Here is a 23,626-nt window from a genome sequence, read left to right as displayed (position 1 = left end):
CTGAAACCAGACAGCCTGTGCTTAAACAGTGGTTTTATTATATTCTAGCTATGATCCCCGACAAGTCTGTGCTTTGATTTCTACACCTTTCAAGCAGTAATAATAATAGTACTTCCATCGAGCTGTTGTGATGAGTAAATAATTATGTAAATCATACTTCTCCAAGCGCATGTCACACAAGGAACATTACATAAGTACTTCCAGCAATTTTCACTGTGACTGACCTTTGTAACCTTGAACAAGTTACTTAGAATGGCTTCAAGTTCCTTGTCTATATAGAAGGATTTTTGTGAGGATTTTTGTGAGGATTAAGGAAAGTACTACATATAGAGCTTCTAGTATTACACCTGCTGGGCATAAAACAAGTATGTGAAATCTTAACTATCATCATTATCAGTGATAAAAGGCACCAAGTGCACCAAGCTAATCAATCCTTCTACCGTTCTAATAAGCAGATAGTTAACATATGATATCACTTTTCCTGATATTATTTGTAAACAAGAAGAATCTCTGGGGGTGCCTGGGTGGCTCAGTGGGTTAGACATCCAACTTCAGCTTAGGTCATGATCTCACTGTTAGTGGGTTCGAGCCCCCCGTCAGGCTCTGTGCTGACAGCGCAGAGCCTAGAACCTGCTTTGGATTCTGCGTCTCCCTCTCTCTCTGCCCCTCCCCTGCTTGTGCTCTAAATAAACATTTTTAAAAAAAAAAGAATCTCTGGAAGTAAGGCTCAGGCCTCACTAGTTATCAAAATTTTCCAAACTGATTCTAATATGCAGCCAAGGTTGAAGACCACTGTGTCAGGCACTGTCTTTCCCCAACCTCCATCAAATCACACAGAGAGGCAAGGCAAGAGAGATGACCAGCTCATCTTGTTCCAGAAGGAGAACGCTGGGGAACATAGGAAAAATGAAAACACCTGAACAACAAGCTTTTCAAGATGAATCTCTTTTCCTCTGATCTGAGAATCATTCCAGTCGAATTTTCAGAAATTTGGTAGACAGTACAAAGCAGCAGCCATGAACATAAGACAACTTTAGAAGTTCATGTCTGTGTTTAATTTTAAGCTGCATGAATTTTGCCTTCTACTTCATGTTGTACCTGTATTGACTTTAAGTTGCATTGGCCACAGAGTGAAACTGCCTTTCCAAGAAGAGGCATCATGTGCATCCCACAGAGCCTCAACAGTTTGGCGCGATACCACCTATTTGAGGCAGGCAGCTTTCCAAGATACGCCCCCACGGTCACTGCTTCCTGGTATTACTGCCCTTTTAAAATTCTCCTCCCCGAGGAACCACCTTTTAATGAACAGAATATACCAAAGGTGATGGAGTGTCACCTCCATGATTAGGTTACAAAAGACTATGGTTGTGATCTTTGCCAGCCATATTAGGAGCTGCCCTACGGAGAAGCGATGAGTCAAGGAACTAAGAGACACCTCCAGCCAATAGTCAGCAAGGAACTGAGGCCTGCTAACAGTCCTGTGATCTTGGCAGCAGATCTTCCCCCACACAGAGCCTGAGTAAAGGATGTAGTTAAGCTTTGAGCGGATTCTTGACCCACAGAAATAGTGACAAAATAAATGTGTGTTGTTTTAAGCCCCTAAGTTTTGGGATAATTTGTTAACAACAATAGATGACTAAGACAAAATTATACTTGCACCATATTTATATCTCAATTTAAGGCTGTTGTTGCTACTCTCACTAGAGCTACTACTAATTGCTATCATTTAAGGAGCCATTCAATTTTTAATGCATTTTGCTAAGCACTTAACACACAAGGTCTTCAAAAAAATGTTTTTTAATGTTTATTTATTTTTGAAAGAGAGAGAGAGCGTGAGTGGAGGTGGGACAGAGAGAGGGAGACACAGAATCCTAAGCAGGCTCTAGGCTCTGAGCTGTCAGCACGGAGCCCAATACGGGGCTCAAACTCATGAACTGTGAGATCATGACCTGAGCCAAAGTCAGATGCTTAACCAACTGAGCCAAGGCACCCCACACATGAGGTCTTTTTAAATCTTTCTGGAAATCATATAAGGTAGGTACTGTTACTATCACATACATTCCAACATTTCACAGCTCAAGAAACATAGGCACTAAAACTGAAAGCTTAGTAACTCGCACAAAATCCAAGAGCTAGGTAGTAGCAGAAGCATTATTTTGACTCAAGCAGTCTGGATCCAAAGCTTCTTATATGCATTGAGATAGACTAAGGTTTGAGTTTCAATCTAGTTCTGCCATTTACTCTTTCTGTGTCCTTGGGGAACTCCTCTCAATGCACTGAACCTCAGTTTCCTTACCTGTCCAACAGGGACACTTACATTGCCAAACTCACAGAGTTCTTACAAGGATCAAACAAAATTTGGTGTCTAAAGCATCTGTGACTAAACCTCATTTGGTAATCTGTTGCCATTATTAAAGGCCCTGTACTAGTATATGTGGAGCCTGGGACAACAGCACAAATTGAGACCCACATAGCAGATGTCTATATATTTTAAAAATAGAAATCACAATTTTAAAATAGTTAAATAAAATACGTTCTCTCCTCCTATCTTGAAAAATAGAATTTGTAACAACATTGCAGGGCAGGTTCAAATTTAGAATTCTCAGGCTCCCTGGAGTTCTGCACCAGAATAAAGGAGTATAGAGACCATTGAAGCCAAGTCCATGGCCTCCTGGCTCCTCTTCCCACTCCAGGATCTGTCCTACAGAATGAAGGGCCTCACTCACAAGCATGAAGACATCCCAGCCCACAAATCCACACTCTCATTATATTAGGGTTGCCAGATGCAGCTATTAGAAATCCAGGCAGCATTTTATCCAGCAACACTAGACGATTCCCTTCCACACAGTTTCCCTCAAGCCAAGGGAAGCACACGGAGGTGGCACTAAGTCCTCTCATCGTGGAAAAGAGTGGCCAAAGGAGGGCCAGTGTAGGGCACTTTAGAGCACAGAGTTCAGGGCAGTAGCACATCTTGACCAGGAATAAGACTGGACAGATCCCAAGTAATTAAATAAGCTTTACTTCTGGGTCAGCTTTCTAATCTCCATTTATGTCTTCTGCACTGCTTTAGCTCGCACAAGTGCACTCAGACAGCTTCTAACTTCCCAGTTCCCTACTTCCCAGTCTTAAGATTTAAGCCTTGCCCAGAAACACTAACATAAAGCCTGTCCATAGAGTTATATTTATTTGTATAATCTATATAAGTCATAGCTGAAATCTTTCCTCCTCTCCCCACTCCCACTCACGAGTCCTCACCCTCTGAATTATTGCCCAACATTTCTAGACAGCAGTGAAGGGAGGGGAAAAACCAGACGTGTGTTTCTGTGTGCATCCAAAAAATAAAAAAAAGACTAGTAGTCCAGGTAAAGTCCTAAAACAAAATGATGGAATGGGCAAAGGCAGCCAAGCCATCATTAAATGCACCACATTAAGAAATGGGATTAATTTGGTTGAATAATCATCTTGTAAAGGCCTATGCATCAAAGACTCACCAAATGTAATAAAGCAAGGCACAAATAGAATGGACAACATTTTCACCCTATTGCTTTAAGTGTTATATTTATAATCTGTTCATCTATAGAAATGATTCTAAAGTTAAGGGAAGCCACACACCACATTTTCATATTCATAGCAAACCCAGAGATAAAGAAAAGTCAAGTCAAGGACATCGATCCTGGCACTGAAATTACATCCATCTCTCAGGAAGATGACACACAAGCCAGTCAAACAGACAGACTTGGTCAAAATGTGTCTCAAAGAGGTTGATGGAGGTTTGACATCATAGCATAGTTCTGGAAGACAGGAGTAATTTCCCAGGAAGACAGAAAATGACTTGAGGGTTTAGGGTGATTGTAACCTCAGGAGGCAGTAACAGTGGAATGTATCTGCCAAAAATGCTAATGCCATCTTAGGCTGTTTAATAAATATGAATAAAATAAAGTTTTATTCTTTATGAGGCTCTTATATGCCAAGTACTGAGCTAAGTGCTTTTTATATGCATTATCTTGTTTAATCCACCCAACAGCCAAGAAAATACTATTATTACTCCCGCTTGACATAATTGGTTAATGGAAGACCAGAGAGGTTAAATACCTGGTTCAATATAACATAGTAATAAATAAACGTACCATTTGAACCTAGATATCTCAACCATTGATGAGAGCACTCCTGATTCGGAACCCACACACCTAGAGGGAAGGTGGTGGCATGGCCAGGGGAAGAAAAGTAAGGCTGTGAGGGAACTCCAAACAATGCCCAGTGTAGTAAAAGTTCAAGAAGCTAAACATGTTCCACACTAAAAGATAAATAAAATAAAATAAAATAAAATAAAATAAAATAAAATAAAATAAAATAAAATAAAATAAAAAGATTCAGGTAGATATAACATCCATGAACTAAGAGATTGTGTGTCTCCCATATATCCCCAACTTGTACCACAATGCCTAAAATATAGGTTATCAATAAATATTTATTAAATAAGTAGATGAGTGAATTAATGGAAGGAAAGATAAATGAATGACTTTAGTGCTGCCTTAAGAAGTATAAAGGCTAATCATGTAGAAGAGATAGTACTCTAATATTCTATTTGGCTATAGAGGCAGAAGTTCTAGGGTGGTAGATACTAGCAATAAATAAGAAAGAGATTTATAAAAAATATGGTCCAGCAGGGCATAGCTGTCTTGAAAAGTCACAAACATCTTCCTAGAGGAACTATTTTCTATTATTGATGATCAACAGATAAGACAGTGGTGTGTTTTTGTTTGCCTTTTGTTTGCCTTCTTCTGTAGAAGAACAGAAAGGTTTGCTGACTTACTAAAGGTAATCAAGTTGACCATTTACATTCAGGCCACCATTCTTACCTTTTGAGTTTAAACTACAACTTTGACTTTAAATTTGAAAAAGTGGGTTTTTATATATGCAAAGTATATTTATATAGATTGAGTTTCTGAATGTGATTTGAATTTTACTATTCCAACTCTATCTTTAAGCCTCACTAACAAGGCCCTAGAATTGCTGACTAATAAACTGCTAAATAATACATATGAAAAACCAACAGATCAATGCTATTTGAGGAAGTTTGCTCACCCTAGTCAGTTGCTTGGAACTCAACACGCATGACCAGATTAAATTGACCACTGTCCAATTCACAAGAGTGTGTTTTACCAAAATGGAGAGATGTGGATAAGACTAAGAATTCTAATAGTTAAATTATACATAATGCTGTGGGACTATGGTCAGACATGGACAGTTGATCCTTAATATTCAAAACTTCCTGATTTCCACAAATGCATACTCCCTAAAATCTATTTGTAACCCCCAGATCAAAACTCATAGTGCTTTCATGGTAATTCACAGACACCTACATGTGCATAGCAGAGAAAAATTTGAGTCAGCCCATGAACGTTCCCAGTTGAAATGGAACAAGTAAATACTCTCCTTCTAACTTTCAGTTCTCCTACTGTAAAACAACAACAACAACAACTGATCTTTCAGTCTTTTTAGTGCCACTGTTTTAACTTTTTGTGGGTTTTTTTTTTGGTAATTTCACTATTTTAAATGGTCTTCCAACATAGTGCTGAAGTGCTATCTGATGTTTCTAAGTACAAGAGGCAGTGATGTGCCTTACAGAGAAAATATGTGTGTTAGATAAGCTTCATTCAGGCTGAGTTATATATAGTGCTGTTAGCTATGAGTTTGATATTAATGAATAAGCAATATATATTAAATAAGGTGTCTTTAAACAAAAAACACATATAATGCAAGTTTATATCCTGATTGGTTAACAAATCAGCTCACAGAAACCTAATCTAACCAAATTTAGTGTTCTGAACACTGAAGTTAGGTATTAGAACATAACTATCAGAAATAACAAGACTCAACTGCATATTCTTCTAGAATCTCTTACTCCTATCTGACATGAAATGGGTTTGTGCTCAACACCTAGCATCTCATCCTGGAGATGACTGCACATGCTTCCTGGAGATCATGTGTACACCTGGACAAGCATCTGGGCACGAAAGACCAGGAACAGAGCCAGTGAAACAGAGACTCCAAGATCTCAAGCTCAGTGTCAAGATGTAGTATCTACAATTCTGAAAAGCTCCTGAAACTAGGAGACCAGGATATCCAAGCCCTTCCTTAGGCTTATCAGTCCCAGCCAAAAAGCTACCAATCGAGGTAACGATGACCTACTTATGGCCTAGTTAAGATATATTTTCTTCTTAACAAATAAACGTTAAAATTTTTTTTAAAGACATAGTTTCTGGGGCGCCTGGGTGGCGCAGTCGGTTAAGCGTCCGACTTCAGCCAGGTCACGATCTCGCGGTCCGTGAGTTCGAGCCCCGCGTCGGGCTCTGGGCTGATGGCTCAGAGCCTGGAGCCTGTTTCCGATTCTGTGTCTCCCTCTCTCTGCCCCTCCCCCGTTCATGCTCTGTCTCTCTCTGTCCCAAAAATAAACAAACGTTGAAAAAAAAAATTTAAAGACATATTTTCTTCTTCCTGCCAAGGCTCATGCTGGAGAGTAGACTTCCTACTAAAAACCAAAACTTTTCAAAGATTTCTACTGTTATTGAGAAATAAGACATCCTGGTCAAGGACTGTGCAATGGGAAACAAGGTACAGACAATGTAGGATTTGGCCATATTCAGTTTGCCAGGGTACATCATGGAATCACACTCTCAGCTTGACCAGACCAAGTGAGCTGAACGAGTGAGACAGGAGAGACACACTGGGTCTCAGAAGCTTCCCTCCCCAACACAAAAACCAGTCATATCTAGGGGCTACAGAAGTGCTCCCCACTGATAAAGTCAGAAAAATATCCACCACATCCATGAAGAAAGAACTCTCTCCACCACAGCTGGGAAACAGAAGTCGACTCTACCTGGCAAAATGTCCAACTAAGAGCAATTAGCCCACCGAGCGCCCAGAAGGTTCGGATCACAGTATTTGCCACAAACACATGCCGCCCACTACCAAGAGAAGTTTCTAAAGAAATGAAGTGCTGTTTTTTTTTCCGCCGGGAAAAAGAGCACTTGACAAAAGGTACTAAAATACTCAGAATAAAATCTCAAGTTGAAGCTGTCAAAGACATCAGGATAAAGCACTGCAAATACATGCAGGAAATGTGCGGTTTTTCATCAAGCCAGACCACACTGCCACCTACTGAACAAGAATGCCCTTTTCCTTGGCCTTGTCTATCCTGAATGCTTTCTGAATATTCATTCTGGAAAATGTGGCCATTCTCCCCCCACTTATCGGGGCAGTTTAGCAACAGGGCAGACAGCCCCCTCTGTGAGCCAGCAGCACTATCTTCTCCGGCGCCCACCCACAACAAGGAAACTTGAAGTAATTGGATGGCAATGCGGCACCATTAGACACTGACTCATTTGTTCCATGACAGAAGTTGGGGTAGGCAGAGTCCAAATGAATGTGAGGAGATGCACACCACACAGAAAACAACTGAATCACAAGGCAACCATGGGGAAGAAACTGCTGACAAGCGTTTGAAACAAGGAACCCATAACCGTGAATCACGCAGCCTAACAGCTGGGTACCAAATGATTTGTAAATCTAGAAGATTCAGAAATAACTCTGCAGGGACAATCCACATGAGATCCAATTCCTGGCCCACATCCCTTGGACTGAGGCCACTGAAAAGCACCAGTGGGGCTGGGATTAATTGCTTCCCACACCATTTATTGCCATCAAGGACCCAGAGTTAGTACCCCAGTTTCAAGCCTGAAATCCCAAATTACAGGAGGAGAGTCTAGGAGGAAACTGGATGCCCAGGCTGAGAGGTCACTATCGCCACTTGCCATGTAAGTCTATACTACATTAGTAAAGATCATTTCTCAAAACAGAAACTAGAGGCAAGGTGAATGAAAAATGAGAAAGAAATAAAAAGGCAAGAATAACTGTGATAACTCCTTTTACTGAATGTATATTGTGTGCCTGATACTTCTCCAGGCATTTTAACATGTCACTCTTTCTAATTCTCTCAACAGTACAACTGCTTTTACTGAAGAGGAAACTGAGATTCAAAACACTAAAGTACTTGCCCAAGATCATACAGATAATGAGACACAGAATCTGGACTGTAACAAATTATTATTAGAAACTAAGGAAGAAAAGGAAAGAAATAACTTAGTTAGACTGCTCCTTATTGTCAGATAAACAAGAAGTATCTTCCATACCAAATTTAGACAGAGAGGAATAGCCACTTGAAATATGATCAATTTTGTGAGGAGTGGAATTGGTATTGATGTGTCCAGAAAAGACAAAGCCACACCCATGAGAAGTCATTTTCCTATATTCCTGTCTAACTGAATGACCCCCATCGTCAGAGAGACAGTGAGCCTTTAGAATCATGAGAATCTGTGCATCAGGAGAGGGGTTAAGGCCTTATGCACCAAGATGAAAAATCCACAAGTCACTGACTACCGGCCAAATGAATCTATGATGTACCTTTAACTTCTCACTAGAAACAATACTTCTGGAAATGGAGACACCAAGTTCAAATAGATGCCAAGAACCATCCTAAGAAGAGCCGACTTCTCACAAACATTCCCTAGTGCCAAGGACCAGCAAAGCATTTGAATTATGTCCAAGTACACATCAACCTAAGATGCTATAGCCAGAAAGGAACTGAGACATCACCTAGTCTGATACTCTCATTTGACAAACGAAGGACAGGGGAGAAAATGAAATTCCCCATCCAACTTCCTCCCTCCATCATTCATTCAAGAGTTTCAAAGTTCTGTTTTACTAGTGCAGTAGCATTGAAGGGGATCAAATTTTACAACCCGAAGTTGTGCCTCTGTGGCATATTATTTTAAGCTGTTTATTTCTACAAAATAGCAGACACAGATGAAGCTCTGAAAAACTGAATAGAAGTTACCCTTTACTGAGGTACATTTACATTTATAAGAAAAATCTTCATTTATAAGAATGTTCACTTCCCTGTACCAGAATGAAAGGGATAATTCAATCTCTAGAAACTCATCAATGGAAAAGGAAAGGATTTAAACCTCCATAACAACCATATCCTCTTTTGCTGTGCTTTGCCTGATAGACTCCCATAACTGGTTCCACTGGCCATCTACCCCCCAACATTCCCCATCATCCTTAGTTGAAAATGATATTGAAGGTGATGGATTCAACCATTTCAGAGAGTTACTAAGTTTTTCTGGATCTCTCCCAGGTATACAGAAGGTATACATGTTATTAAGCATTTATTGGTTTTTCTTGTAGTTATCTGTCTTATATCAATTTGATTATCAGATGAGCCAAATAACCTCAAAGAGAAGAAGGGAAATTTTTCCACCCCTACATCATGTTCTGTGAAACATCAACAAAGTGGGAGACAATCTTTGCCCTGCAAGAGTTTCTGATAGAGATCAACTTGTAGGTCCTTTAAAATGGATCCTTATAAAACATCACAGTATTTTGTGGATCTTCCCATGATACCAATTATACATATAGTGTTCACTGATCATGAGAAAAAATGGACCAAAAGCTGGTATGTGAATGCAGTCATGCTCTTAAATACTTTTGTATTTAAAGTCTGTACATGAATCTGAAAAATGGTATGAATTTCTGAGAAATCATTTGTTCAATGACCAGATAGTTCTTCTTAAGTGCATTCAGGCAATACTTATACTGCAAGTCACAGGCAGGAAAACCCTGAAGACACTGGAGCCCTATCCAACTTTATATTCTGGCAGAATTGGAGGTGACCTACATACTATGTTTTAATAGGTTGTAGGAATAGTTACCCACCCCAATATATTCCTTTCCCCACTCACTGAGATCTTTCTCTTCCCTCAGCCACACTCCACCCTTTTAACTTTCTAAAATTCCAACAAACAAAGCAGATACTGTTTCATAAGCAATACTGCCCTAATGCAACCCTCTCCAATAAGTAAACAATCACATACACTTTTACATGATAAATTCCTTACACCGACCTACTGGAGGTTTAATAAAAGGTATTATGGAAGGTGGATGAATACAAGGTTACTTCTAGTTGGGAATACCTAAAAAGGACTCTGGGCAGGTTGTGCGAGCACTTCGGTAGGGATAAGGACATAGAAATTGATAAACGAGCACAAAATACTAGACTCAAGAGAATGGTAAGGAACAACCCAAGTGTCCATTGATAGATGACTGGTTAAAGAAGATGTGATAGATACACACACACACACACACACACACACACACACACACACACTAGAATATTACTCAGCCAAAAAAAGGTTGAGCTATTGCCATTTGTGACAATGGATGGAGGTAGGGTGTATTATGTGGAGTGAAATAAGTCAGACAGAGAAAGACAAATATCCTATGATTAAACCTATATGTGGATACTGAAACAAACAAACAAACAAAAAAACAAATGAATAAATGACCAAAAAGTAGAAACAGACCCATAAAATACAAACAGCATACTGTGGGTTGCCAGAGGGGAGGAAGGTTGGGAGGATGGGCAAAATGGGTGAAGGGGAGTTACAGATTCAACCTTCTGATTATGGAATGAATAAGTCACAGGGATGAAAGGTACAGCACAGGGAACATAGTCAATGGTACTGTAATAGTGTTGTATGGTGACAGGTGATAGCTATATTTATGGTGAGAACAGTGTAACATATAGACTTGTTGAATCACTATGATGTACACCTGAAACTAACATAACATTCTGTTTCAACCATAACCCAATAAAAAGATTTCAATAAAAAATATTTTTAAATGAAAAATTCCCTAAAAGCAAAACAAATGGACAAAACAAAACAAAAACAAACTCATAAATACACAGAACAAACTGGTGGTTATCAGAGGACAGGGCCTTGGGGGAATGGGCCAAACAGGTGAAGGGGGTTAAGAGGTACAAACGTCCAGTTATAAAACAAGTCACAGGGATGAAAATTACACCATAGGAAATATAGTCAATAATATTGTAATAACTATGTATGGTGCCAGATGGTAACTAGACTTATTGTGGTGAGCATTTCATAATATATATAAATGCTGAATCATTAAGTTGTACAACTGAAATGAATACAATATTGTATGTCAACTATACATCAATAAAAAAAATGTTCCCTTGAATTATCTCATTCTACAGAATATCACAAGAATACATCACAGAATGCTAAATCTTATGGAACGCAAACTAATTCACAGAGCAGTTAAGAAAGAGAACAAGATCTCTTCTCATGCTAGACCATTTTGAGAAGGCTTCATGGAGAAGTGGGGTAGAAACTGGACCTTAAAGTACAGGCAGGATTTGAAGGTAAGGAAACAGTGTCCCAGAACTAGAGGAAATCATTGAGGAAGTGAATATTGGGAAAGAAGTGGAAAACAATGATCAAGTCAAGTCAGCCTAGATTAAGCAGGGGGTAGCTATCAAGAGTCATGAGAAATAAAATTGGAAGGCTGTGGGGATATATTTTGTATAGACGTTGTTTGTGTGACTTATCATATATATCTGCCCCAAACCACACATACACATGGAGGGGGCTTAGTTGGGATATATTCTGTACCTAGCCTTGGGATTAGAACTGGCCCTTCTGTTCCTGCCTCACCTCCTTGAGCCAGACCAGGCTGGCCCCCTGGAATGGATCAGGGAGGAAAGAGGAATAAGCAGATGCCCAGGCTCCTGAGACTGTGAGCTACAATAAGAGAAACAGAAAAACCAGCTCGCTCGGGACTGCACATTGGCAAACTTAATGACTAACCAGAGATCACACACAGGTAGTGCATATATTGCCCTGGAGGCAATAGCTAGTTGGAAGTCTCACCTGAGGGAAGGACATTCAGCCCCAGGACTCTGAATGGGGACTCCAACCGGGCTGGTCACTGTGAGGCTTCCCCAGCCAGAAGGGTGGGTGTTGTAAGTACCCAATTTGATGTATTAAGCCTTCTTTGTTCTTCTGTATACTTCCCTCCCTATTTGTTTACTATAATTGTTTAATTCCTTATATTCCCTTTCCCTTGTAATTAAAAAGTTTTCCTCCACTAAACTGAATGGATCTATGGTGAAATACTATTATTCAGAACAGGATACAAGGTCATGGGAGGCCTTAGAACAAGATAAAGGTCCTCATTTAGTTTTTGTAGTCATTGGGAATCTCCACATGTTGAAAAGGTGAGTGGAACAGTGAAAAGGGTATACTGGTCTGGCACTGATATGCAGGGTATTTGTTATTGGTGCATGGCCTTCAAAGTTAAAATGCCGATTTTTTTCATCTTATTACGTGTGAGGCCATGGACAAGATATGTAACCTCTCTGAGATGCAGGATTTTTAATCTCTAAAATGTGCATAGTAATATATACTCCATCAGGTTGTTAGGAGAATCAAATGAGATAATCTACATGAAGTGCATTAGTATACTGCCTATCACACACTATACAATAAACAGTGGCGATTTCTGCTAATAACCATCATTACCTTTCCCAACAACAAATGGACTATGGAAAGTAATTAGGAAGCTGAGACAGTAATCTAGAAGTAAACTATTATTTAAACCTAGATAAAGTCCAAAATCAGGTCATTTGCTAAGGTCACAAAAGCAGTAACTTCAAATACATTCCAAGGAGAGACTCAACAGGATTTGGGGACAGATAACACATGAAAGTTGAAGAAAAAAGGAATGAGAAAGAAGATTCCAAGGCCTAGGAGCTGTGGGATGACAGAACCACATACAACCAATAAAAATGGAGAAGGAAAGAAGGAAGAGAAGGTTGTTTGGGTGATAGAAAACATAATGAATTTCTTTAGTAAAATATTAATTTTGAGGTGATTGAAATATACCCAAGTGATTATCTCCCCCTCCATTTTGACAACACTGTACTAATGTCCATAAGACAGGACTGGAAAGGTAGAATTGGAAAGTAACTACAATGAGATTGTATTTGAAGCCAGACAGGAGATAAACTTGCCAGGAGAATGAATATTCAAGAAGGAGAATAAGAGGCAAAGACCAAAGTAGCGAGAAACAACCAAAATTATGGAATAAGGTAGAAGGAAAGTGTAGGAAGTGTCAAACAGGTGGGGAGAGAGAATAAGTAGTTACACTACTGTGCAAGGAAAAGAATTCAAATGAATCACAGAAGTGAATGCCCAAGCTAACACTGGAAGTGTCTTAAAAAAAGATATGCTTATCGGTCTGTAATAATTTATGGTTCACTGGCAATTCAAAATGGAAGTATCACTTAATACATTCATTTATTCAAAAAGCATCTACCAGGGTTCTACAAGGGATGACATTAAGTGATTCAGGAAACAAAATAAAGTACACAAAGTCTGTCCCCACGGTGGGGGTTAAGAGATACATTAATACCTGTATTTACAAATATTTAAATCATAACACCAGTTAATTAGTCATTTGAGACAATAGTTGTCACAAGGTAATATGTAACTATGTGTCAGCTAACTGCTAACAGTTCAGACAAGAAAATAATTGGATCTAGAGTGATCAAGAAAGGCTTCCTGGACGAGGTGAACTTTGGGATTTTTTTAACCACGATTTATAAACAAAAATTGAAACAAAACTCTGATACTTTAAACTATTAATCTTTGCTATAAAATTTATCTAGAAGGGTCTGTCCTGAATATTGATCACCTGTGAGTCTACAGAACGAGAAGCCTCTCCAAACTGATGTTCCTACAACTTTCTCAATACGGTAGGGATCTTCCTGAGCAGTTTAGGAACTCTAATTAGAATCTTACAACTGTTATGAATGCAATGTCCCAAGTCCTAGAAAACACACTAGGAAGAAAATCTTCATAAATAGAAGATGGGCCTTGCCTTTTTCCACCTATTTCCTGAGTTTCATGTTTTTATATACAAGGCAAAGCTAGAAATCATTAAATGTCAAAGGGCGACCAGGGAAATAAAATCATCAGGTAATGACCTGCTGTGGTTGAGGAGCCTTGCATTCAGGGAATGGAAATACATATTGCAAAAAATTAAACACTAATGTAATTTTTTAAATCCTGATCCTCCAGGAGAACTGACAAAGGGAGTGAAGAGGCAGAAAGAAAAGGTCTGGGTTCATTTGGCCTGCAGGAATATAAGCTTTGAATATGCTTTCCTGGTAAAGTCCGATATTACGATGCAGGAAATGGTTTTTAAATTATACATATGTCTCATTCTATACAGCACAGAGCTGCTGACTATGTCTGAAGTAGAAAGGAAAAGTGGCCATGTCCCCAAGAAGGCACTGCCCTTTGAGGAGAATAGGAGGGTTATTGTCCTTTTGCATTTCCCAAAGACAAGCCGGTGAAATTTCCCACAGCAATAACAGGACCACTTTGCAGAAAAAGGAACAGCAGGAAAGTCTGTGCTAACTAGAAGCACTTCACATTAAGGAAACATGATGTGTGATTTCTTTTTCTTTACAAGAGATTAATTGGAGCATTTATTAGATTTGTAAAAGCACTCATTGTTGCAAATGAATAACAAAAAATAATAATAATGGTAAGAATAAATTTCTTAAAAGCAAAAGACAAAAATGTTCCATGGCAACTAGCCACGTGGAATTCACTTGGGGCAATTACACAAAGTGAAATCTTGCAGGTGTAGACAAAAAGGGATAGTGATAGGCTTTATATTTTTCGGTAAATATCACAAACTGTGAAGTAGGTGAAGAAGGCTATTCCTTAGGCAAACCAGCAGGGCTCCACAGTCTGGAAAGAAGCTATGCTAACAGCAAAAAGTCAGGTGGACTAAGGGAAAGGAAAGGTCATGGCAAAGACAGAATAAAGGGAAAAATCAGAGCCAAGACCAAATTGGTGAAGGGCGTCAGGAGAGCTAAATTCATAGATAGGTGGAATTTCCTAAGTATTCTTACGAAGCCTCCATTCCTCCTTCTTGCTTCCCTTTGGAGGATTCCAGAGCAGGCATTTTGTGACATCTAAGACAACATGTAAAAAAAAAAATATATGGTAAGTTAAAAGGGATATATGTACTCAGGAAATATTTCTGATTTTTAACACTGGTCTTGCAGAACCAATGTCCTGATCTTTACATGCAAACTGAGATCAATGGTGGGGATTTCAAACCAGATAATAATGGCCAAAAGCAGAAAGGCTAAATTAGAATAATACAAATCTCTCACACCAGAGACAAAGAACTGAGTGTTTGTGGGGAGCAGTGGGAGGGTCTGCAGTCCCAGATTATAAATCTCTGTCGCTGAATCACCCAACTGGTGAGTTTTAGCTTCTTTGCCCAAAGTCTCTTTCAATATCCAGACTATTACAATCTTGTAGAATTCCTTGAGAAGGTTAGAAAAAGCTTTAATATTTGAAAACTTGCTTCTGCTGGAATTTATACATTTTATAGTTGCCTGCCTATCAATATCTGAGCTTCCACACAGGAGTTTAGGGTAAGTCAACTTCTTTATTCACAGAACAAGCCAGTTTGAACTAGCATCTACTATGTTCACAGTACTGTGAAAGAATATAAAGGAAATTAAAAACAGAAACAGAATGGTAATAGGAATCATAATATAATGTGTTATTCAGTAAAAAACCACTTCCCATCTGAATTTGACCACCCAAAGCCTTTTATTTTTTTAATGTTTATTTATTTTGAGACAGAGACAGAGACAGAGACAGAGACAGAGACAGAGAGAGAGAGAGAGAGAGAGAGAGAGAGAGCAGGGGAGGGACAGAGAGAAAGGGAGAGAGAGAATCCCAAGCAGGTTCCCTTGGGAAGTAGGAAGCTTAATGGACTGAGCCACCCAGGTGCCCCAAGGGCAACATTTCTGAAAAAGTGTTGTATGTAATATTAATTGATGTTTCCTGAAAAAGTTTTGTGGTCAATTAAGTTGGCTTAAAGAAGGTTAAAGATAACCAAATGAGCCACCCAGGCGCCCCACCCAAAGCCTTTTCATCCTTCAAGGCCATTGTAGGCTCTGACACACAGCCTGAAAAGTTCCCCAATCCCCACTGTAACAATGGATATAAATGCAAATGATATAATTAGAGGAGGAATCATTTTCAACTGGGGTGATGACAGAATGCTACAGAGATGGCAAGCAGGAGGAATCATCCCATGGAGCATAAAATCTTCTGGGAAAAGAGGTACGTGGGTAGTTTTAAAAACAGAAATTCTAAACTGGTAATTTCTTTGATTTGTTTTTAGTCACACTAATTTACTTGGAAATTTAAAACAACAGTAAAGACATGACATTTTCATGTTTATCAAAGAGGAGCATCGGTTAGAAAATAAAAATCTTTCCCTGGATCGAAGAGATCATATACACTACATTTTCTGAACAAACTAGAATCCTGTTTTCTTACAACTGTTAAGTCGTGTGCCATTTTTGACTAATACCATTTAGAGGAGAAAACATAGGAGGTTGGAGATGACCACATCCTGCCATCAAATAATGACAAGGGGCATCACTGGCACGAGAGGAAGACTTCAGAAAGAATGCTTACATTGACTTTACCTTGGAATTTAACTCTATAAATGAGATCTCAGAGGTGAATTAACAATCATCCAGGCACCAGAAAGACTATCCACAGCAAAACTGATAAATGATTCCTCTGTTGTAAAACAGAGGCCTCAAAAAAGCATGAGCAATTTAGTTAAACTTGTCAAAATGTTTAGTTTTTCCCTCTTCCAGGCATGTAGTTGTACATCCTGCCTTCCTTGTGGCTCCCGGTGATTCCAAATGACCACTTCTGTGCAAAGAGTTGTGAATGGACGTGATACATGCCAATTTTGAACCAGACAACTGTCATTGTAAGAACCTTCAGAAGTCTCTTCGTTGTTCCCTATATTTGCACCTCCATCACCCAAAGTCACAGAGTGAGGGTGATGGCAACACAGAGCAGAAACCCCAAAGGCCTGAAATGGATGTGTAGCATGGGAATCCAGGAAATAAAGCTTTCATGTTTGAAACCACTAAGATTTCAGAGTCCTTTGTTCCTGCAGCATAACCTAGCTTATCCTGACTAATACACCTTGGTTTACTATAATCAACATAGTTTATGTCCCTTAAATTGTTCTGATGCACATTTCAAAGTTTAGAATTTAATTGATACTAGCAATTAACATTCTTCCAACAATAAAATAATAGAGAAGAACAAACTTGTATTTAATTATTGAGACTAGGAAGAGAGAAAAAGAACATGCAAAAAAAATTATATATATCAGTAAATACAGTAGTTCCAACATAAGAAGAGACAAATTTTGAAACACTTTCAGGTGGCAGAACAGACTCTTACCATCCATTCCTATAAAGGAAATCCATTAGATACAAAGGGAAATGTCTTGAGAAACTAAAATAGTAGACCACACACAAGATGGCACACTAAAAATAGACCATCCTTAAGACAGTAATGGGAATTCCTCAGAGGGGAAAATGAGAGGTAAAGAGAATTCAATAAACACACACACATGAGTCATTCTAAAGCTAACACAGTAACACTTCTTATGTGAAAAGCACTTTATATTACACGAAGCTCTTTCATGTGTATTTCCTCATTTGAGGCTCACAATTACCCAATGAGATGAGCTGGGCAGAGATTATCATCTACATTTCATGGATGAAAATGAATAGGCCCAGGTACATTGTGAATTGTTCAAGATCAAATAGCTAACACACAACAAAGGTGGGTTTAGAACCTATGTGTCTTAACTCCCAGTCTATCCCTTTTGGATATCACATGTATTGCTAATAAAACCCATGCAGTCACTTACTTTATAAAAATCACTCTGCCAGAATCAAAATCATAATGTCAGCTTCCTAAAATCACTTGCGATCTAAGTGTAAGATTTATTTGATTAATTACTATCTGAGAAATAGGTATAATAGCCATTCTGTTCAAAGATGAGACACTTACACCTAAGATTCTGTACACTATGCATTAAACATGCCATCCTGTTCATTCATTTCTCAGCTGATGATGGTTCTGGATGTAAATCAGCACCATGCTTTTTCAGATCCAACAGATGTTTCTGGGTTTTTATTTTTATACTTTTTTTCTCACTTGAGATATTACATAGAGTGAGCAGGCACAGCATGTATGGACAGAGAGCTTAAGCAGGGTATGAAGATTATTACCAAGAGTCCTACAAAATGGGGCTCTCTATAGTATGGGGATATAATTCTTCATTTTCCTTTACACATATACTCTTTGAAGGTGTTTTATCCCACTATTGCCACCTAGATACTAAAAATATTAGACATATAGATGGGTCTTCTTTCCTACACCACAGGTCAGGTACTACCTATAGAGTTCCATATTTTTAGCACTCAGTAAAAGTCTTTACCATAGTGATTGCTATAGAAACTGATTGCATAAATTAAAAAAAAATTTTTTTAACGTTTATTTATTTTTGAGACAGGGAGAGACAGCATGAACAGGGGAGGGTCAGAGAGAGAGGGAGACACAGAATCTGAAACAGGCTCCAGGCTCTGAGCTGTCAGCACAGAGCCTGACGCGGGGCTTGAACTCACAGACCGTGAGATCATGACCTGAGCTGAAGTCGGACGCTTAACCGACTGAGCCACCCAGGCGCCCCTGATTGCATAAATTTAAATAGACTCCACAATAGTCCTCACATTGAGGAAGCACTGCCAACATTGCCAACCATTAGGTACTCAAAAATCAGACACAGAGTAGGATAAAACAAGTCACACTGCATGCAGATGCATAAAGAAAATGCAGCTTATTAATTTATTCCATAATTGATCTGATAGTGTGCATAAACTCTCACAAAGTTGATCATTCGATAGAAGAGAAAAAATTATCTAGTTTATTCATTTTAGTCTAATCTAATAATTTAAACTCTTAATTCAGTCTTTAAAATGTGCTCTCCATCCTACTGCTCATCCCCAAGATGGCACCTGGGCTTTATGATCGGTTTAATCTGACACCTCAGAAGATTAAGTATAAAAAAAAACTATTTGCTAGTATGCTTATATTCCAAACTGAGGCTCGTGAATAACCAATGCAAAAATTTCAAAGAATATCCACCTCTGGCATTACTGAGTTGATGCTGACGATGGACTGGAAAATGGAAAGTAATGATCTCTTTCAGAAAGATCGTTGATTTCTAGTAACATTTCTCTTCCTTCTCCCCATAAGAGAAGGGAGTTGGTGTTTTCCTCTTAGCTCAACTCAAGTGAGAGGGTCCTCAAGAAGAACATTCAGAGAGCTTACTTTGCATCCCCTGCAAATTAGGGGTCACAAGAAACTAGTGTCTACTTGGAAATCTAAAGGGCAACAGGTTGCAGCTGGCTAGCTGCTCTAAGAATAGAGTGAAGAGAAGATGGCACACTAACACTAGCCTATAGTCTAACAATCTGTCCACATTAACTTTGCATTGTATTGCTTTTAGACATGAAGCTCTTTCCTGTTGCTCCTGTAACAATTACCATAAACTGAGGGCCCTAAACCAAAGTCAGAAGTCTAAAATTAGTTTTACAGGGCTAAAAAAGGTGTTTGCAAAACTGGTTCCTTTGGAAGGCTTAAAGGGAGAATCCATTCTTGTCTATTCGTACTTCTAGAGAGGGTGAACATTCCTTGGCTATGGCCACAGCACCTGAATCTCTACTTCCACTGTTACATTGCCTTCTCTGCCCTTTGACCTCTAGCCTCCCTATTATAAGAACCCTTGTAATGATACAGAGAACTCCCTGATAACCCAGGATAATCTCCTCATCTCAAAATCCCTAATCACATCTGCAAAGTCTCTTTTATCAAGTAAGGTACCATATTCACAGGTTCCAGAAGACTGGGACACTAAAATCTTTGGGAAACTATTATTCAACCTACCATAGATCAGAAGTGAGCTTCCTTAAATACTCCATTACAAAAGGGCAATGGGACCTCAGCACAAGTGAATGAAGGGGTTTTTTGTTTTGTTTTATTTGGTTTGGGTTTTTTGTTTTTGTTTTTGTTTTTTAAATCAGAATTAGGAGTTGGTTGAGTGGGAGGGACTTCTTTAATAGGAATCCAGAAGTCAAACATTAACTTTGTTAAGGAATCTAGAAGTAGAGATCACCAAATAACTCAAAACAGAATATAGTAACAGAAAAACAAATCAGGAGTAAGGTTTAAACACCTGCCGAATAGGTACATTAAAGTCAAACCACAGAAAGGCCTTTCAGATAAGTCTTTTCTCATTCCTTATGTATCATCCTTCCACCCACCACTTCCCAAAGAGTTCAAAAATGTGGCTCAGAAATTGGGAGAAGGAGGAGCACAATGAGGAGATGTGAAGGTGAAAATATGTTCCTTGTCTACTACAGATAAGTTTGAAACTGACCATGCTCAGAGATGGAATGAGTTTTAACTTCAAAATGAAGTTCACAATATTGACTAGTACATAGGACTTGGCATTTTAATTACTGAAATGAGACTATTCTTGTGGCCAAATGTGACCAGGGGATTTTTAATTATCCCAGAACTATAGAAGCTTCCAGTACATCACTCAGTGGCAAAGAAAGAACAAACCATGATGCAGGTTTGAGTATGCAGAGAGGGAGATGGACAACTGCTTTATGAACTCAATTCACTGACTTCCACTTTTCCCATGTAACCATTACATAAGCTTATAGCAGGAGAAAATGAGAGGGAAACTCACAATCACTCACAGTTACTTATAACTCTCCTCTGACTTCCTCATTCCTTGGGTCTGTGTGGCAATGGGCCTGCCCACCTGGTGACGGTTCACTCTGTTAGCATTTGCTGGTGAATTCTAAGCTGTTTTCTTTTAGTATAGTCAAGGCCCAATGGTCCTCACTCCTGGTTAGGCTCCACCATAGCACTTGTTAGCACAACGTTTGGCTTAACATTTGGTCCTCAATCCAGACCGGCCACCCCACAGTGCTCGTCTAGGTAGCTACTTAACTACCGACATTAAACCCACTCTGGCCAACTTCCCAGCCAGACTCTCAGCTAACTTCCATATACTCCTCCTCCCAGTGGGTTATAAAGGAACTTCTGGTTCCAACTCCACAAAGGAACAGAGAACAACCCTGGAGCAAGGCTAGCTACAAAATCTAGAAGACTGAGTGCAAAATGTAAGTGTGGGAACACTTTATTCAAAAATTAAGAATTTCAAGGTGATGAGCAGTCCATTAAGGCAAGTACAGGGCCACCCTAAACAATGGGCCCTTTGTCACTGCCCAGGGGCACTCAATTATTTCTGTCTAACCACACTATACCGCCAGTTTTACATTAGTGTGTCCTTTCCCAAACAAAGAAGTGAAAGGCAATGTAATATCAGGGAAGAACAGGGAGAAGGGAGTTAAAGATATCAGCTAAATGTTCTTAAACTATTATCCTGAGCTTTATATAGCTTTAATAGCTCTTTATAGCTTTTGGGTTTGCAACATGCTTTTATATCTATTACTTCATCTGTTCTTTGTGGCATCTTTGGACAGTGGAAAGCAGGAGTCTCATTTTACATTTGAGGAATTGAAGGCTACAGAAGGTAAAGGATTCATCCCACGAATATACAGTCAAGAAGTCAGAATGAGGGGCACCTGGGTGGCTCAATTGGTTAAGCATCATACTCTTAATTTGAGCTCAGGTCATGATTTTGCAGTTTGTGGGTCTGAGCCCTGCGTCAGTCTCTGTGCACAGCATGGACCCTGCTCAGGATTCTCTCTCTCCCTGACCCTCCCCCACTCGTATTCACGCTCTTTCTTTCCCTCAAAAAAAAATAAATAAACTTAAAAAAAAAAAAAGAATTATACAGAGGCCCACACTGGCCTGTCTCCAAATGTACTAAATTACATACTTTACATTACTTAATCAAAAGAGTCAGAAGATTCTTGTTATAAGAAGTAGAAACTAGGCCTGTGTTTCCAAAAGGTCCAAAGTGGATGTCCATGTGATTTGCTAAACTTACTTCCTCTCTCATCACTACTCCTCTGTTTTGCAAGGCCAGTCTCCACCACACCACCAGCCTCCCCCCACCCCACTGCCCCCAACACACAGTGTCACAGAGCAAGTTAGAGACTTGGTCAGCCACAGTTCAACTGCCACTCAGTGTGGATATCAGACATCAGATTAAAAGAGACTAGGGGAACCCCGATTGAATATTGGGTGGGGGGAGAAGGAGGGACAGAAAGATATTACTTGTTAATAAATACCCTTTCCACTGAAGAACTGATAACTGAAAATCTCCTGTGAGAGGCTTTCTTTTGGGCTTTTTCAGCTTTTTCACATGCAAATGACTTAGGAGAGGGGCAGGTTAAGTCGTTAAGTTATTCACACTCTACTATGAATTCCTACTTTGGATTTCTTACTAAAAACAAGTTTTGTGAGGATACAGAAAGCATGTGGGGTCTCCAAAGAAGCTAAGGAGATGGACCATCCAGTGAGAAAAATCTCAGAGACCAGAGGACCTACTATATCTACTCCCCAAATATGCCTGTTGCGCTTATTTCTCACATAAATACTGTTGGACCTTTGAAAAACAGGGGCCTTAGCAGCTCTAGCCCCTAAGTGGTCAAAATTCCATATAAAACTTCTGACTCCTCAAAAGCATAACTACTAACAGCCTATTGTTGAACAGAAGTCTTACTAACAACAAACAGTTAATACATATATGTAGGTTATAGGAATGATATACTGTACTCTTAAAGTAAGCCAGAGAAAAAATATTAAAATCATAAAGAATATACATTTACAATACTGTAAAAAAAATCCACATCTAAGTGGACCCACACAGTTTAAACTCATATTGTTCAAAGGTCAACTGTACATCCCAAGTGACAGGAATACAGATATTTAAGAAACTAACCATTCCTGCTGGGAGAATGTGGCTTAACACGCTTTTTCCTCACAATTAATTCCCTTCTGCCTAATTGAAAAGGAATGCTTGTAACCCTGATACCCCTAAATTATTAGGGCAATTTTAAGGGCTCTTTCTAGAAGTTCCATTTAGATGTACTCACATTTCTTAAAGGGCCTAAAGCTCTAGAAAGGAATCCCACTTCTATGGAGATGGAAAAAAAATCAATACGGGTTTATAAAATATAAAGTCAAAATTGCACATAAAAGGCTCTCTCCAGAACCAAGTTTTTTAGGATAAATGTATACTTAACAAGAAGAGCATTCAGATATCTCTGAGGTAATAGTTGTAGTTTGCTCAGATGCTTAGAAAATTAAAACGGTATGGGCCAAGAACGCCAACTTTCTGATTTACAATGCAGTATCACTGAATTAATAAAACCCTGATATCCCTAGCATTCCAGAAGACTCAACAAAAACGTGATATACAACTAAAACAGGTGAGGAATTTTTTTTAAAGGCTGTAACATTTTAAGCACTCTTCTCTAGAATAACTGTCAGAGTACAAAGCATGTCAGTACAGAGCTCATTGAAAAAGATGCTAAAAGGCTCTTTCTCTGCTGTCTGGCAGCCATATTTGACTAACTACCACTCTAGCCCCCAGTTTTTTTTTAAACAACTACTACCTACACAATTCTTTTCCCCAGAAACAATTACCCTTTCTCCTCTCCTGGCACTAATCTCAAGTGTCTGCAGTATATAGTTCAGGGATAAAAGCAATCCAACTCTGCAGGTAAATTCACTATCTCGCCAGAAAGAGGCACCTAGGGACAAGCAGATAAGAGAAGTCAGTGTCCTTATCT

The 23,626-nt window shown here is 39.1% G+C and overlaps 1 pseudogene; it reads left to right on the top strand.

Annotated features, from left to right (window-relative positions):
* The first annotated feature begins 1,159 nt into the window (after nt 1–1,159).
* The window catches only part of LOC125157052 (40S ribosomal protein S24-like), a 35,777-nt pseudogene continuing 13,310 nt past the window's right edge, over nt 1,160–23,626 (top strand).

Source organism: Prionailurus viverrinus, chromosome X, assembly GCF_022837055.1.
Source record: "Prionailurus viverrinus isolate Anna chromosome X, UM_Priviv_1.0, whole genome shotgun sequence".
Lineage (NCBI taxonomy): Eukaryota > Metazoa > Chordata > Mammalia > Carnivora > Felidae > Prionailurus > Prionailurus viverrinus.
Note: the sequence above shows the minus strand (reverse complement) of the source record. Positions and strands in the feature narration are given on the sequence as shown.